This window comes from Pinus tabuliformis, chromosome 7, assembly GCF_031772625.1.
Source record: "Pinus tabuliformis cultivar Carrire ecotype Pingquan chromosome 7, CPIR1, whole genome shotgun sequence".
In the NCBI taxonomy this organism is placed as follows: Eukaryota; Viridiplantae; Streptophyta; class Pinopsida; order Pinales; family Pinaceae; genus Pinus; species Pinus tabuliformis.
The window spans coordinates 2,042,278,034-2,042,295,725 of NC_142293.1; the positions used below are offsets into that span (position 1 = coordinate 2,042,278,034).

Consider the following 17,692-nt stretch of genomic DNA (forward strand, 5'->3'; position numbering starts at 1 on the left):
TCCATTTCCAATTTTCCTGAGAGTGTCCTCGTCCCAATATTCATCTGGAAGCCCATACATTCTGATCCAAACTGGTGCCCAGGTGAGGTCTTCCTTGTCCGGGTTGAATCTTGGTATCCAATCTCTCATGTACAAGCCTGCTGCGTTGAAAAAGTGAGGCCCTGTTCCCAGTACCCTGAGTTTGTCCTCAATACAGTAAAAAATAACTGTGAAGAAGCCCTTCGGCCCTAACTGCAAGGTAACATCTCCTTTTGGCTTCCATTTTGCTGCGATCCACCCATATAAGGCTCTTTCCGTTGGCCAGAACCCTATAAACTTCCCAATAATGGCATGATCTCTCATGAACTCGATTCGAGCATCTATCTGGTGCCCAGGTAGCTCTATTCTTGGCCTTTCTGTGGCTACTGGCTTGCAGGTTGTTGAGGTTACTTTTGGTGCTTCCTCCGGGTTTTTTCCACTGTCCTGATTGATGCTTTCATGGTCTTGTCGTCCTTCTGTTTTTTTGTGATCTTGCTGTTGCCTTTTCCCTTTGTTTAGGATCTCCTTGTCAATCGATCCAAAACGGAATGCCTGTTCCGGGTCGTTCTGCATTGGGGAGGGCCCTGACGCCCCCCCTGTGGATATTCCATAGAGCCTGTCTAATGCCGTGCTGTTCAGCTACACGCCAGTGGATACGGTCTGGTATGAGTGCAGAACCAGAGCTGCGCTGTCTGCGCCGTCACAGCTTTCTGCAGAAACCCTAATCTCCCAATCCCTCCAGCGCTCTCGATCCGAACTCCAGGATTCCGAGAATTTTAATTTAATTATTAATAACTATTAGGTGGATAGTAGAGATTTTTCCTCCACAAATATTCTATAATATTCATAGTGGTAAAATAAATCAAAATTTTATATTTTTCTCCAAAGTAGTTATGCTATTTTTTTAATTTTAATTAAATTGATTATTTAAAAAAAAATCAACAAATGCCATATGATTTACAATTTTTTGGGCATGCGATATTGTTAATTCATGATATTGTAACAAAGTCTATTTACATTAAGAATCTCCATAAGAAAGTGGGGTAAATCTTTGTTTTTAAAAATCTTGTTCCATATTTTTTTAAATGTATAAATGTTTGACTTGCATATTAATTCTTTATAGTTAATAATAAAATAATAATAATTAAAAATAAAGTTATAATTGAATTAGTTTTTATGTTTTTTCTATTTTTTTAATTCTTTAATGTATCATGCAGCAAGTGTTTTGAATATGATTGCACTAATTTAATCATGGATTTTCAAATTATTAATGATGAAATACAATAAAATATAAATTATTCTTCCTAAATTGTGAAGTGTGAGAAATACATCATTTTTAGAATTATAAATGGGAACATATATTTTCATAATTAATAACAATTGAGCTAGCGAAGAGGATTAGGTCAATTGGTCAAGTTTCATCGCCAAAGCTACTACTTAATGGGAGGTCACCGGGTCAATTTTGAGGTCACCGAGTCAATTCTCCTCGACCCCCTTGGGGTTAGGCTTTGCTAATAATCCAATAAGATGTGAGGTTATGCTTTGCTAATAAGCCAACACGATGTGGTCCCTTCATATGGATCTGCCGATATTTCCTCACGTTAATTTTTCCTCACGTTATATTTAGTTAATTTTTATGAATTTTTTTATCTGAACAATATGAGATGTATCTTGGCGTACGTGTTTTTATGATTATCATGTATAACTTATATGGCTTCATAATGTTTAATGTATACCTACTGGACATTGAAATATTTTACTTGGTATTGAAATAATTTAATTGATTTTTTTAATCTGAGATGTATCATGGGGTACGTGTTTTGATGCTTATGATGTATAATTTATATGGCTTCGTAATGTTTAATGTATACCTATTGGACAATGAAATATTTTACTTGGCATTGAAAGAGTTTATTTATGCTCCACATTGTTCACATTGAAACGTATTTTTTCTTATTAATATATTTTTTAATTATATATCTCCTTTATTTAAGAAGTATATCTCTATATGTATTTGGTATTGTGCTTTCTCTCTCTCTATCTAGTTGATATTGAACTATTTTAGTTAATATTTATATTGAATTATTTTATTTATAACCCACATTGAAATATTTTTTGAATGTTTATTTCCTATTCCATATTAAAAAAAAATAATCTAGACAATGTGAGATGTATTATGGAGTAAGCGTTTTGATTTTTATCATGTGAGATGTTTTCTTCTCATATTAAATTTTATATATATATATATATATATATATATATATATATCTATATATATATATATATATATATATATATATATATATCAACATTATATATATTAATATATATGAGATTGATATTGAAATATGGATGTGAGTACGGATATTCAAATATTTCATCTAAGAATAACATTAAAATATTTTTAAAAATTAAAAGAATTACACATCTTGCATTAAATATATAAATATAATAGTTTGTCATTAACTCAACAATTTCTTTTACATTTAACTACGAGGTCTACAACTTTGGGAGTTTCAGCGAATAAAATGTTTTTTCTATGGCTAGATGGCCTTATTGGGTGGGTCTTCACCTCTTCTCCCACACCATTCTCAGAAAGAATTGCTTCTACTTCATTGCTTGCAAATGGGTTGTGTTATGAGAAGGAAATTCCTTCTTGTTTTTTCAAGAAGTTGGGAGAAATTCCAAAGGTCAAGGCTTTTTCCCCACATTCAAGAGCATCGGCCCTACAACTGCCTAAATATGGATTTGTAGGCCAATTCATGGTCATTTCAACATCCCTACATTCCGTGAGGTAATGGGTTGAAAACGGTTGGAAACCCGTAATGAAGCGTTTTTCCACTTTGGTTTTCTACAAAAAAAAAAAAAATTGACCTTTTTGAAGAACAAGGATGATCGAGACCTAATATTTTGAAGTGGGTGATGAGGGCCCAAGGATTATATCTAAATTTAAGGAGACCATATTTGAACCTTAAAAGTGATGCCCCATATGCTTTCCCTATTTGGGTAAAGAGCCTCTTTCTTCGTGTGTACTATTAGAATGATACTACTGCCAGAAATATCAACAATGAGCTTGGGAAATACATTGATTGATTTGAGCCACCATAGCGACTCTTCTTTTGTTCAAGGATATGTGTGGAGGTAGATATAGATAAGGGCATCTTAGTAGAAATAACCCTAAATCTGGATAGATAGACCCATATTCAAGAGGTTTATTACTATCAACTTCCTTTTAAATACAAAGTTTTACATGAATATGGCCACTTTGCAAGACGATGAAAAATGAAACGGGAGGAGCTGTAAAAAAAGGGAATGAAGGAGAATAATGCCAATGGAAAAAGAGGAGAAGAGGCTTACCTAAATAACAAAATGATCCACCAAAGTAGCTAGACTAGAATGAGAACAAAGGGAAAGGACCAAATTCCCCTAAGAAATCAACTATCAAGGGGAGAGGAATTATCTAGTAAAGACAAAAATGAGAAAAATAATAGCTTCCAGACTCTCAATTCAGTGGCTAAAGAAGTGGCTTTTCTTGAAACCTATTTAAAATAACATGTACAAAATTTGGGACTAGGGCGTGAACGAGAGAAAAATATCAAATCAATGCTGCCATTAAACAGTGGAATACTTATCAAAAGAGGAAAAATTCCTCTCCCCTAAAATATCCAAATTTGGGCCTTCTTTCCAAGCTCATTCGATGAGAGGTTAGAGGAAGGGAAGAAAAAATAATTAGAAATGCTCTAATGAAAGGCTAGTTGGGGGACTAATAGAGAGGTAAGGAACGAAAAAAAATAGAAGGATAAGGAAATAGGAACACATGAAATATTAGATCCAAAACTAAGGGGATATAAAAAAACTAGAAAAGAAGGTAACTTGTCTCCTGAGCAAGGGGTAACTCATACACAAATAAAGTAATGAGGGCTCTCTCCTAGAATTCTAGGGTTTTATGGTTGAGAAAAAGGATATAGGAAGTGGAATATTTGGTCAAGAAAGAGAGACCATTAGTTCTATACTTTAGGATATAAAATTGGGGGATTAAGAGGTCATCTAAAATCAACACAAGATTTGGAATTATGCTAGGATTATTTCCATTAGTGCAAGAGGAGCTTAAGGTGGGATATCCACCATATGGTCTCAATATTTTCTTTATTGTTAGATTCTAGTTCAAAATCTCACTCATTAGATACTTGTTTTCTATATATTCCTTCAAATTAGGTATGTTTTCTTGTTAATATTTACATGCCTATTCAATTCAAAGAAAAACATGATTGTTGGAATTCCTTGGTGGCCCTTCGGGAGACAACTTTTGGATCAGAATGCATATTGGATGGTGACTTTAACATAAACTCTGCATTAGTGGGAGAAAAAATGGGAATCTCACATTCAGTATCAAATCTAATAACATTTAGAAGACCATATCCATAAATTATTCTTTTTATATATAAATCCTTCCAATAATTAATTCACTTGGAGAAATAAATAGAGTGGACCAAGCAATATTTTTTCCTCGTTAAATATATTTTTAAATTCAGCTCCATTCTTATCCCAAAAATTATTGGTCAGTTCCAAAATGGTCCCTTGGATCAGATGAAAGCATAGCTCGATGGCTTTCAATATCTTAGAAAATATAGACATGAGGCCGCTACCCTTTTTCAATTGTTCTATTTGAGAAAACTCTCCAAACATCAATGATTTGGTGAAGAAGGTTTTGATGGAGTGGGTATTGGGAAGACTAGTTATGATATGGGAGAGAAATATAAATCTCTTGAAGCTTACATTAAATAAATGGGCTCAAGACCAACAATAAAAAAAAAATAGGGAAAGATACATGCACATGAAAAAAAGTATGGAAATTATCAGGATAAGATGGAAAATAGGTTAGTCACACACGATTTGCCCCAAGAACAAAGAGAAGAATTTGCAGCATATCATAAAGCTGTCAAAGAGGAAGAATATATTTGTTGTTTAAAATCCTAGAGAATTTGGTTAAAGGTTGGAGATATGAACACATTTTTTTTACAAGTAAGAAGAAAATTGAGTCAAAAAAAATATCAAAGAGAAGGTTGAAATTGGTATACAAATTCAGATTTTGCATATCTCAAAGAGAAGGTGATTTGTCACTTCACTGAGTTGTATAGGGCCGCAAGCCCTCGAAGCCCTAATGTGGAACCAATAACTATGGAACATATTCTCGAGTCTATTTCACATGAAGACAATGATGTGTTGACGAAAGAACCCACTAAAGAAAAAATTCACCAAGTTATCTTTTCCTTTAATCTAGACAAAGCACTAGGACTAGATTGATTCACTACTCATTTTTACCAACAATTTTGCGAGGTAATAAAATATTGTTTTTTAGAATGGTGGGTTATACTTTAGAGAACAATTGTATGAGGGGTGGAATTAATTATTCCTTTTAATCCTTGATCCCAAAATATTTAATCCTGTTTCCTTTTCAAAATTTTGGCCAACACTAGTACCACTCGAGCCAAAATCTAAAGGCTATTAGTGGGATATGCGACTTATTGGGGAAGATTATCTGACACGTTGGTGTTTATAAAATCATTGCTAGAATTATGTCAAATACTCAACATTTTAATAACCATCGAATATGCGACCATACAAATATCGGTTATCCAACACATAAAAGGTCAAAATGGTCATTAAAAAGTCGATGTTTACAAGTCAGTTTCGAGATGCTCTAAATCGTTAGATATCTGACAGTTTTAACATCAAATATTTGACAAGTCATGCAGTCATATATTTGACACATAGTTCATTTAGTCTAACGGAACAAACTGATGTTGAGGCGTCATGTAATCAGCGTCATAAGAAAATTGTGCGACAGAAGTGTTGTCGGTCTAATGCTTCCAAACCAATGGTGGTACGTCAAATATGTGATGGATAATTGACACATAGGTCATTTTATCTGAAGGAATAAGATGACGTTGAGTGATCCATGTGGCTCAGGAAAGTCTAAAACGTCAAAATCTTTATATTTTTCTGAAACTAGGACTAGAAGGTAGAGCTCATCGTCCCAATTCAAATGGCACAAATGATGCTCAAATATGACTTCGTATCCTCAATATATTCATAGTTAAAGTTTTGGTCAACATGGCCCCACTGGGTAAATTTAGCGAGTCACTAAATAAATCTGGAGGTTCACTAAATATAAAGTTCCAAATAAGTTTGGTTGCCACTAAGGTAGCGACAATTTTATATCTCGCAATGGTTGGAAATGATCAATTTGTCACCTATTTAATTTTTGTGCTGACCCCAAAAATTAACTCAACAATTTAAAGACGATGAAAGTGATAGTGAAACAACTCGAGTTGTTCCTATGGGTGAAAGAGAAAAATATCAAATAGAGGCAGAATTTAAAATACTCACAAACAAAGTCAGAGATCAACAAGATCTATTGGACAAATGGGAGTGTGCCTTCAAAGTACAAGCTTCCATACTAAAAGCCCAACTATAGGAAGAAAACAAAGTAAGGAAGCAGTACAAGGAAAAGGAAGATCAATGTCAAAAGCTACAGGATCAAGTGACATCATTAAGAAATGAAGTCAATAAAAGGAGCAATACAATAAAGAAACTTAAAGATAGATCCAGTTACTATGAAAGTCTTGAAGCTAAGATCCTCTCTCTTAGGCCCCTATACTACTAGTGTAACCCCTTATTGTTATTAATACAACCCCCTTATGATATTGTTGTACCCATGTAGGCCCCATATTGATATTATTGTGCCCCATAGAAGCCCACTATTGTTATTATTTTTCCCTTACATTATTATTGTTATCTCGGCTGTAATTATATTATGACCCCTTAGACTCCTATATATAGAAAGGAGGTCTTTTCATTTGTACCATCCAAGTATTGTTAATTTGTGTAATGTAAAGGAGGTTGCCCCTCGATGAGGCTTATTCCTAAGGTGTTCATTTATCTTTTCTATATTTTTGTGAACTGGTTTCATAACATTTGGTATCGGAGCTTTGGATTTTAGGGTTTTCGCTGCTCCAAACAGGGCATTGTGGAATTTTGGCTATATCATTTTTCTGTGACATTTGAGAAGCTAAAAAAAAAATCCATTTCAACTGAAATTGCATTGAATCTCACATATAAATTTCATATCTTGTCTCTCTATATTTTCGAAGATATGATCTAAGGAATTTAGGATTTTTGCAAGCTCGAGAACTTCATCTAAAATAGGTCGTCGTGGAATTTGTGCTATAAAGTGTTCAATATCGAGTTTGAGAAGCTGAAAAGAAAACCCATTTGAAAAGAGATCAGTTTGAACCTGGGGTTCAAATTTTAGATCTTGTCTCGCTATATTTTTTAATATATGATCTAAGGAAGTTAGTGTTTTGGCACACTCTTGAATTACATCTTAAAAAGGTTACCTTGGGAAAATCATCATCACTTTCTCTTTGAGCATCGGATTGAAATGTCATTAGAAGTTGCAAAAAGAGGACGGACTATAGTTTTCTGTATATAGTTTTCAGATCCGAAAGTAAATAAATGTCACACGTGGCGCTCAATACAATTACACTCTTCTCAAAAGGTATAGAATCAAGTCATCTTGGGAGATTGTGCATAACTCTTTCTTGGAGAATCCAATTTTGATCAATCTGGTGGCATTTGAAAGAGGACGTAGAGGGCTACTACAGGTTGCGATTTCAAAATTGGAAAATCTGAAATTACAGAGTTACGGTTGTTTCAAGATCAAGCTCCTAAAATCAAGAAACATCATGATGAGGAAGTTTGATGGCAAGGATCCGGTAAATTGGATACTACAGATGGAGAAATATTTTGATCTACATGGTGTACCACTATTACAAAAGGTATGTATTGAATCTTCATATTTAGAACTAGATCAATTTTTATGGTATAAAGGGCTTTGTTCTCATAAAACACTTGTTACGTGGTCATTTTTCACGGAGGAAATGATAGCACATTATGAGGATACAAAGAGCAACACCTTCTTTAGAGCAACACCACAACAATTGGAAGAAAAAAGAGGAAAAGGGCTTTGTTACAAAGCAAAAAGCAAAATTATGACAAGAAGGAATTCTACCCGTCACAACTATAAAGATGGAAGTGTTGTTTCTCCTAGCCTTCCACAACCTACAAGGGTTACACCACAACAATTGGAAGAAAAAAGAGAAAAAGGGCTTTGTTACAATTGTGATAGAAAATGCACTAAAGGTCATAAGTGTGCTGAGAAAAAATTATTCTACATTGATTGTGGAGAGGAGGAAGAAAATGATCAAGAAATGTCAAAATAAGAGGATATACACTCGGAACCAACCCCAGAGAAAGAAGAAATGAATCCAACCATATCTTGTAAAGCATTGGCAAGAATCTCCACTCCTCAGACTCTCAATATAGAAGGACATATCAAGAAGAAAAAGGTTCAAGAAGTGAAAGATCTCATCGAGAAAGAAGAAATGAATCCAACCATATCTTGTAATGCAATGGCCGAAATTACCACTCCTCAAACTATCAGGATAGAAGGACATATCAAGAAGAAAAATGTTCAAGAAGTGAAAGATCACATGGAGCATCAAGAAATGAATCTGACCATATGTTGTAAAGAATTGGAAGAAATTACCACTCCTCAAACTATCAAGATAGAAGGACATATCCAAAAGAAAAAGGTTCAAGCAGTGAGAGATGACATTGAGCATCAACAACAAGTTCTCCAACTTTTAGAGGATAATTCTACTTTGGTGTAGAATTGAATGAAACAACATCAACATCGTAGTGAAAAAAGTTTTGATGTAGGTGATTGGGTATTTTTACAACTACGTCTCAAGCAAGCTATTTATGAGAAGGAAATGTTGGAAATACTACATGCCCTTAAGAAATGGCGACCTTACCCAATGGGAAGACACTTCAAGGTAAAAATGGATCATGATAGTCTTAAATACTTTTTAGAACAAATATTATATTTAGAAGAAAAAAAAAATGGGTCACAAATATGTTGTGTTATGACTTTAACATCATCTACAGAAAAGGAAAGAAAAATTTTGTTGCAGATGCACTCTCAAGAAAGGATGAGGATTTGGAAGCATTATTTTTTGCTATTTCTATTATCCAACTAGATTTGACAAACTAAACAAGGTATGAATTGAAGCAAGACGAAGAACTGTGGCCACCTGTGGCCACTCATTCAAAAGTTGCAGAAGATCCCAACTCAAACAATATTGCCAGAACTTGAAGAGGAAGGAAAAATCATATTGGAACCTGGAGCAGTCACAGAAACAAGAACCTCACAGCTACGAAATCGATCAATTTTAGAGTATCTCATCAAGTGGAAGAACTTACCCATTGAATATTCCTCATGGGAGGACAAGAATTTTATACAGAAGCATCAAGGACTACTCAATCGTTGAGGACAAAGCTTTTTGAAGGAGAGGGGCATGTTAGGCCCCTATAGTACTAATGTAACCCCTTGTTGTTATTAGTACAACCCCCTTATTATATTCGTGTGCCCATGTACTCCCCATATTGTTATTATTGTCCCTCAGAGAAGCCCATTATTGTTATTATTGTGCCTTTACATTATTATTGTTATGTCGGCTCTGATTATATTATGACCCCTTAGACTCCTATATATAGAAAGGAGGTCTTGTCATTTGTATCATCCAAGAATTGTTCATTTGTGTAATGTAAAGGAGGTTGCACCCTCGAAGAGGCTTATTTCTAGGTCGTTCATCTATCTTTTCTATCTTTTTGTGAGCTCATTTCATAACACTCTCTCTAAAGGAAGATCTTGAAGAATAAAAAAAGCAGAATGAAGAAGCTCTTGAAGAAAAAGAAGATGAAGTTCTCAAATTAAGGCAACAAGTGGAAGAAGGAAGAAAAGCTGAAAATATCATGAAGAAGAAGTATGTTGAAAATGAAAATAAATATGAGGTTTAGGTAAATATCCTAAAAAGTAAATTAGAAGAAAAGGATATGCTTTTACAATTTCAAGATAGTACTAATATTTTGGATGATATTCTTATTAGTCAAAGGACTCCTACCATCAAAACTGGTCTTGGTTTTCATGAATGTGTTGAAGGTGAATCTAGCTCACAAGGTGAGGCAAGGAACTCTAATGCAAAATGTGAAATGCTCAACAAGAAGATGAGAGGTGAGTTTTTTAATGTGTATCGTTGTGTAGGCATTTAGTTTATATGGATGCCCTAGTTAGTTATTAAGTAGACGATAGAGATTTAAACTCCATGGCATATTCTAAAACATTGCATATTCTAAAACATTCTTAGTAGTAGTAAAAAATCAAAGGTTGAGGTTTATTTTAAAATTAGTTATGCTCTTTTATTTAAATTCATTAGTTAAGAAAATGTCATGGTTTTTTGGATATGTGGAATTAGTAAGCTATAATATTGTTAAGTGTGAACGATCTTCATGGTTAAGAATCATGTTACATGTTTTTTTATATGTATATAAGAAGCATGGAGTCTCATTGCTCTGATTGATAGTACCAAGAACATGGAAATATGCTATTGAAGAGAACCCCTCACTTCCTTTCCTAATTCTTTTTATAGGACTTCTTAATGTCGTCTTTTTCCTTGGAGAGGAGATCTTAACTAAATGTTGATTAAGAAGGAGGGAGTCTCCCATACCAGTGAGACACTTTGGTTGTTTGTCATGTATCACCCCATGAATACTTTGCAACTTTAACTTCCAACAATCTAAGGTGAATTATGAAATAATTATTTGGATATTGATCCATGTTTACTAGTCATTAATGTCTATTTTGAGATAGGATAATTTTAATTTAATTATTAATAACTATTAGGTGGATAGTAGAGATTTTACCTCCACAAATATTCTATAATATTCATAGTAGTAAAATAAATCAAAAGTTTATATTTTTCTCCAAAGTAGTTATGCTATTTTTTTAATCTTAATTAAACTGATTAATTAAAAAAAATAAACAAATGTCATGAGTTACAATTTTTTTGGCATGCGATATTGTTAATCCATGATATTGTAACAAAGTCTATTTAGATTAAGAATCTCCATAAGAAAGTGGGGTAAATCTTTGTCTTTAAAAATCTTGTTCCATATTTTTTTAAATGTATAAATGTTTGACTTGAATATTAATTCTTTATAGTTGATAATAAAATAATAATAAATAAAAATAAAGTGATAATTGAATTAGTGTTTATGTTTTTTCTATTTTTTAAATTCTTTAATGTATCATGCAACAAGTGTTTTGAATATGACTGCACTAATTTAATCATAAGTTTTGAAATTATTAATGATGAAATAATGCAATAAAATATAAATTATTTTTCCTAAATTGTGAAGGATGATAAATACATCATTTTTAGAATTATAAAATGGTAACATATATTTTTTATAATTATTTTGAACAGTGACTTATAAATGGTTTCCTTATAAAATGAAATATATTAATTTAATAAAATATATTTTAATATTTAATTTAATTTTTTAAATCAAATCTTAAAATATGCTAAAATTTAACCTAACGTGATTCTATGTAATCAAATATTCTTAAAATATCCTAAAATTTAATCAGATGTTAAAATATCGCAAGAACGCTGTCTATTTGAAGGGATTCTTATTATTATTTCATTATTTCATTTGCCATTCGAAGAGATTTCATTTGCAGCTGCCATGACGATCACTGCTACTGCTAGTGCGCGCCCAGAGTCCACCCTGTACCCCGACCGGGCTGAGTGATGGCATAGGAACCTGTAACGTGGGCAGAGCGAAAATTCTTTCTTTGGGACTCTTTAAAATAATAGTAATTTAAAATAATAGTAATTTAAAATAGAATTATAATTTAGTTAGTCTTTATGTTTATTTTATTTTATTTTTTTATGTTAGCAACACTTCATGCATCATGTAGTAAGTATTTTGACATTTATAGTGTTATATGAGTGCACTAATTTCATCATACATTTTAAAATCATTAAGCATCAAATAATGAAATAAAATAGAATTTTGTTTATTTAGAACACAAATCTGAATAAATAAAATAATATTTTTCATCTTTTTTGTCATGTCCGTTGTATCTACCTCTTCATAAATAAATAAACTACTAAAATATTATTTTCTTGTTTTTAAATTTTTGTTATGCTAAGGTATCAACCTCTTCTTCATAAATAAACAAAATATTGCATGAAGTGACTACCTTGATTTTCATTGTAAGTTGTAATCATTTAGGGGTGTACACAAATTGATTTGCATGGGGATTAATCAATTTTGAATTCAAACCTCATAGAAAGGGTTTGAATATAACTTACTTTTCAGTATGATTATTTTTAGTTTTCTTTTTTATTCATGTCTTGTTGCCAATATTTCTATTTCCATGTCTACACACACTTTCACATTGCAAAATCTCTCAAAAGTATGAATTTGAGAATGAAATATTAATTTATTTTATGTTTATATACAAATCCCATATCATTCATAGTATCATATATTTTGTTAATGTAAAATGAAAAATGGATTTTTTTGAAGATGACAATTATTATCCACCTCAAAGGCTTGTTGAAAAATTATTTGATTTAGTGTTATGTTTATCTACAAATCCCATATCACCCTTAGCATGAGATATTTTGTTAATTTAGAATGAATAATGGATTTTTTCATTATGGATGTTTCAAATTCAATGATTTTCTAGAGCACTTTTAAATTAGACATAAGTGTAGATTCATCTTAGGCGTAAATCTATGATATAGTAAAAAAAAATGAAATCTCTTGAAGTACAAACATTTTTTTTTACAGTGGAAAACTTGAGGAAAGGTTGTAGATCCATGTATTTTATCCCTCTTTTCACTTAGAGGTCCAACATTATAATATAGTAATGTTGATTCTTTCCATATATGTGTGTATATACACAATGTATCAACTTTACTTCATGCTCACATAAGAAGCAAATTAATAAAATGTTATAACTATATATTTTTCAATTATTTTATATTTTTTTAAATAATTTTATATAATTACACCTAGGCATGTCTATTTTATAATATGCATTCCAAAATTATAATATAATTATTAAGTGGATGGTAGAGATTTAACATCCATAGAATATGCTAGAATATTTATAGTAGTATTCACATGTCAAGCGTTAATATTTAAAGAGAATGTGATATCAAAGCTTATCATATTGGACATGTAGTATGGATAAACCATGGGAACAAAAACTATTTTCAAGTTAACATTTTATGTGGTAAAGTGTGTGTAACTGTCTATGATTGAAAATATAGGTACATGTTTCCTTAAATGTATATTGATTATTTTCATAATTAATAGCAATTGAACTAGCCCGGAGGGTTAGCTCAATTGGTGGAGTTTCATGGCCAAAGCCTCTACTTAATTGGAGGTCACCCTCTCAATTCTCAGCTCACCACTTCAATTCTCCTAGACCCCCTTGGGGTTAGGCTTTGCTAATAATCTAATATGATGTGAGGTTATGCTTTGCTAATAAACCAATAGGATGTGGTCCGTTCAAGTGGATAGGTTAATTTTTCCTCACGTTATATTTAGTTAATTTTTATTATTTTTTTAATATGAACAATGTAGATGTATCATGGCTTACTTGTTTTGATGCTTATCATGTATACTTTATGTGCCTTCATAATGTTTAATGTATAACTATTGGACATTGAAATATTTTACTTGGTATTGAAATATGTTAATTGATTTTTTTAATCTGATATGTATCATGGAGTACATGTGTTGATGCTTATGATGAATAATTTATATGGCTTCATAATGTTTAATGTATACCTACTGGACATTAAAATATTTTACTTGGTATTGAAATATTTTATTTATGCTCCACATTGTTCACATTTAAATATTTTTTCATTAATATATTTTTAAATATATGTCTCCTTTATATTAATAAGTATATCTCTATATGTATTTCATATTGTGTCATCTCTCTCTATCTAGTTGATATTGAACTATTTTAGTTAATATTTATATTGAGTTATTTTATTTATAACCCACATTGAAATATTTTTAAGTGTTTATTTCCTATTCGATATTGAAAAACAATTAATCTAGACAATGTGAGATGTATTATGGGGTAAGTGTTTTGATTCTTATCATGTGAGATATTTATTAATATATATGAGATTGATATTGAAATATGGATATTAGTAATAACATTAAAATATTTTTAAAACTAAAAGAATTACACATCTTCCATTAAATATATAAATATAATAGTTTTGTCATCAACTCAACAATTTCTTTTACATTTAACTAGGAGGTCTACAACTTTGGGAGTTTCAGTGGATACAGTGTTTTTTCTCCCACCCCATGCTCAGACAGAATTGCTTGTAATTCATTGTTTGCAAATGGGTTGTGTGAGGAGAAGGAAATTCCTTCTTGTTTTTTCAAGAAGTTGGAAGAAATTCCAAAGGTCAAGGCTTTTTCCCCACATTCAAGAGCACGGGCGCTACAACTGCCTAAACATGGATTGGTAGGCCAATTGGTAGGCCAATTCATGATGATTTCAACATCCTTGCATTCCGTGAGACAATTGGAAACTGGTGACAAAGGCTTTTTCCACTTTGGTTTTCTAAAAAAAAAAATGACCTTTTTGAAGAACAAGGATGATTGAGACCTAATCTTTTGAAGTGGGTGATGAGGGCCCAAGGGTTATATCTAAATTGAAGGAGCCCATATTTGAACCTTAAAAGTGATGCCCCATATGTTTTCCCTATTTGGGTAAATATCCCCTTTCTTCCTGTGTACTATTGGAATGATACTATTGCCAGAAATATCAACAATGAGCTTGGGAAATACATTGATTGATTTGAGCCACCAAAGGGGCTCTTCTTTTGTTCAAGGATATGTGTGGAGGTAGATATAGATAAGGGCATCTTAGTAGAAATAACCCTAAATTTGGATAGATAGACCCATACTGAAGAGGTTTATTACTATCAACTTTGTTGTAAATACAAAGTTTTACATGAATATGGACACTTTGCAAGACAATGCAAAATGAAATGGGAGGAGCTGTAAAAAAGGGAATGAAGGAGAATAATTCCAATGAAAAAAGAGGAGAAGAGGCTCACCTAAATAACAAAATGATCCACCAAAGTAGCTATATTAGAATGAGAACAAAGGGAAAGGACCAAACTCCCCTAAGAAATCCACTATCAAGGGGACAAGAATGATCTAGTAAAGACTAAAATGATAAAAATAATAGCTTCCACCCTCTCAATTCAATGGCTAAAGAAGTGGAATTTCTTGAAACAAATTTACAAGAACATGTACAAAATTTGGGATTAGGGCATGAACCAGAGAAAAATATTGAACCAATGCTACCATTAGAAAATGATCCAACACTCGGTTAGAAAACATTGGAATTTTATCAAAAGAGGAAAAATTCCTCTCCCCTAAAATCTCCAAATTTGGGCCTTCTTTCCAAGCTCATTCGATGAGAAGTTAAAGGAAGAGAAGAAAAAATAAATAGAAATTCTCTAATGAAAGGCTGATTGGGGGACTGATAGAGAGGTAAGGAATGAAAAAACATAGAAGGATAAGGAAATAGGAACACATGAAATATTAGATCCAAAACTAAGGGGATATAAAAAAGCTAGAAAAGGAGGTAACTCATCTAGTGAGCAGGGGGGAACTCATACACAAATAAAGTTATGAGGGCTCTCTCCCAGAATTCTAGGGTTTTAGGGTTGACAAAAAGGATATAGGAAGTGGAATACTTGATCACGAAAGAGAGACCATTAGTTCTATACTTTATAATATAAAATTGGGGGATAAAATTGGGAGTAAAAAATATCAAATCTCTTGAACTACAAACATTTTTTGTACAGTGGAAAACTTGAGGAAAGGTTGTAAATCCATGTATTTTATCCCTCTTTTCACTTAGAGGTCCAACATTATAATAGAGTAATGTTGATTCTTTCCATATATGTGTGTATATACACAATGTATCAACTTTACTCCATGCTCACATAAGAAGCAAATTAATAAAATGTTGTAACTATATATTTTTCAATTATTTTATATATTTTTCAATAATTTTATATAATTACACCTATAGGCATGTCTATTTTATAATATTCCTTCTAAAAATATAATATAATTATTAATAATTATTAATTGGATGGTAGAGATTTAACCTCCATCCGTTAATATTTATCTCCAAGTTAATTATTCAAATTTAATTAATTTATCTCACATTAACATTAATTAATTGAAGAGAATGTGATATCAACGCTTATCATATTGGGCATGTGGTATGGATAAACCATGGGAACAAAAACTATTTTCAAGTTAACATTTTATGTGTTAAAGTGTGTGTGACTATCTATGATTGAAAATATCCATACATGTTTCCTTAAATGTATATATATTTAGTTCATATATTAATTATTTTCATAATTAATAAGAATTGAGCTAGCAAAGAGGGTTAGCTCAATTCTTCGAGTTTCATTGCCAAAGCCTCTCAATTCTTAGGTCACCGCGCCAATTCTCCTCAACCCCCTTCGGGTTAGGCTTTGCTAATAATCCAATATGATGGTAGTTTATGCTTTGCTAATAAGCCGAGGATGTGGTCCCTTCAAGTGGACTCCGATATTTCCCCACGTTATATTTAGTTAAATTTTCCTCAGGTTATATAATACAATGTGAGATATATCATGGGGTACGTGTTTTGATGCTTATCATGTGAGATGTTTTCTTCTCACATTCAATTATATATATATATATATATATATATATATATATATATATAATTGATATTGAAATATCGATGTTAGTATGGATATTCAAATATTTTATTTAAGAATAAGAGTAAAATATTTTTAAAAGTTAAAAGAATTACACATCTTGCATTAAATATATAAATATAATAGTTTTGTCATCAACTCAACAATTTCTTTTACATTTAACTAGGAGGTCTACAACTTTTGGAGTTTGAGTGGATACAATGTTTTTTCTATGGTTAGATGGCCATATTGGGTGGGTCTTCACCTCTTCTCCCACACCAAGCTGAGATAGAATTGATTCTAATTCATTGTTTGCAAATGGGTTGTGTTACAACATGGAAATTCCTTCTCGTTTTTTCAAGAAGTTGGGAGAAATTCCAAAGGTCAAGGCTTTTTCCCCACATTCAAGAGCACGGGCCTTACAACTACCTGAATATGGATTAGTAGGAAAATTCATGGTGATTTAGACATCCGTGAATTCTGTGAGGTAATGGGTTGAAAAAAATTGGAAACCCGTGATGAAGGGTTTTTCCACTTTGCTTTTCTTAAAAAAAAAAAGAATTGACCTTTTAAAAGAACAAGGATCATCGAGACCTAATCTTTTGAAGTGGGTGATGAGGGCCCAAGGAGCCCATATTTGAACCTTAAAAGTGATGGCCCATATGTTTTCCCTATTTGGGTAAAGATCCCCTTTCTTCCCGTGTACTATTGGAATGATACTACTCCCAGAAATATTAACAATGTGCTTGGGAAATACATTGATTGATTTGAGCCACCAAAGGGGATCTTCTTTTGTGCAAGGATATGTGTCGAGGTAGATATAGATAAGGGAATCTTAGTAGAAATAACCCTAAATTTGGATAGATAGACCCATATTCAAGAGGTTTATTACTATCAACTTCCTTTTAAATACAAAGTTTTACATGAATTTGGCCACTTTG

At 32.1% G+C, this 17,692-nt stretch overlaps 1 pseudogene; it reads right to left on the minus strand.

The window, feature by feature from the left end:
- Window positions 1-657: 657 nt before the first annotated feature.
- LOC149256716 (uncharacterized) overlaps window positions 658-17,692 on the minus strand; it is a 59,241-nt pseudogene continuing 42,206 nt past the window's right edge.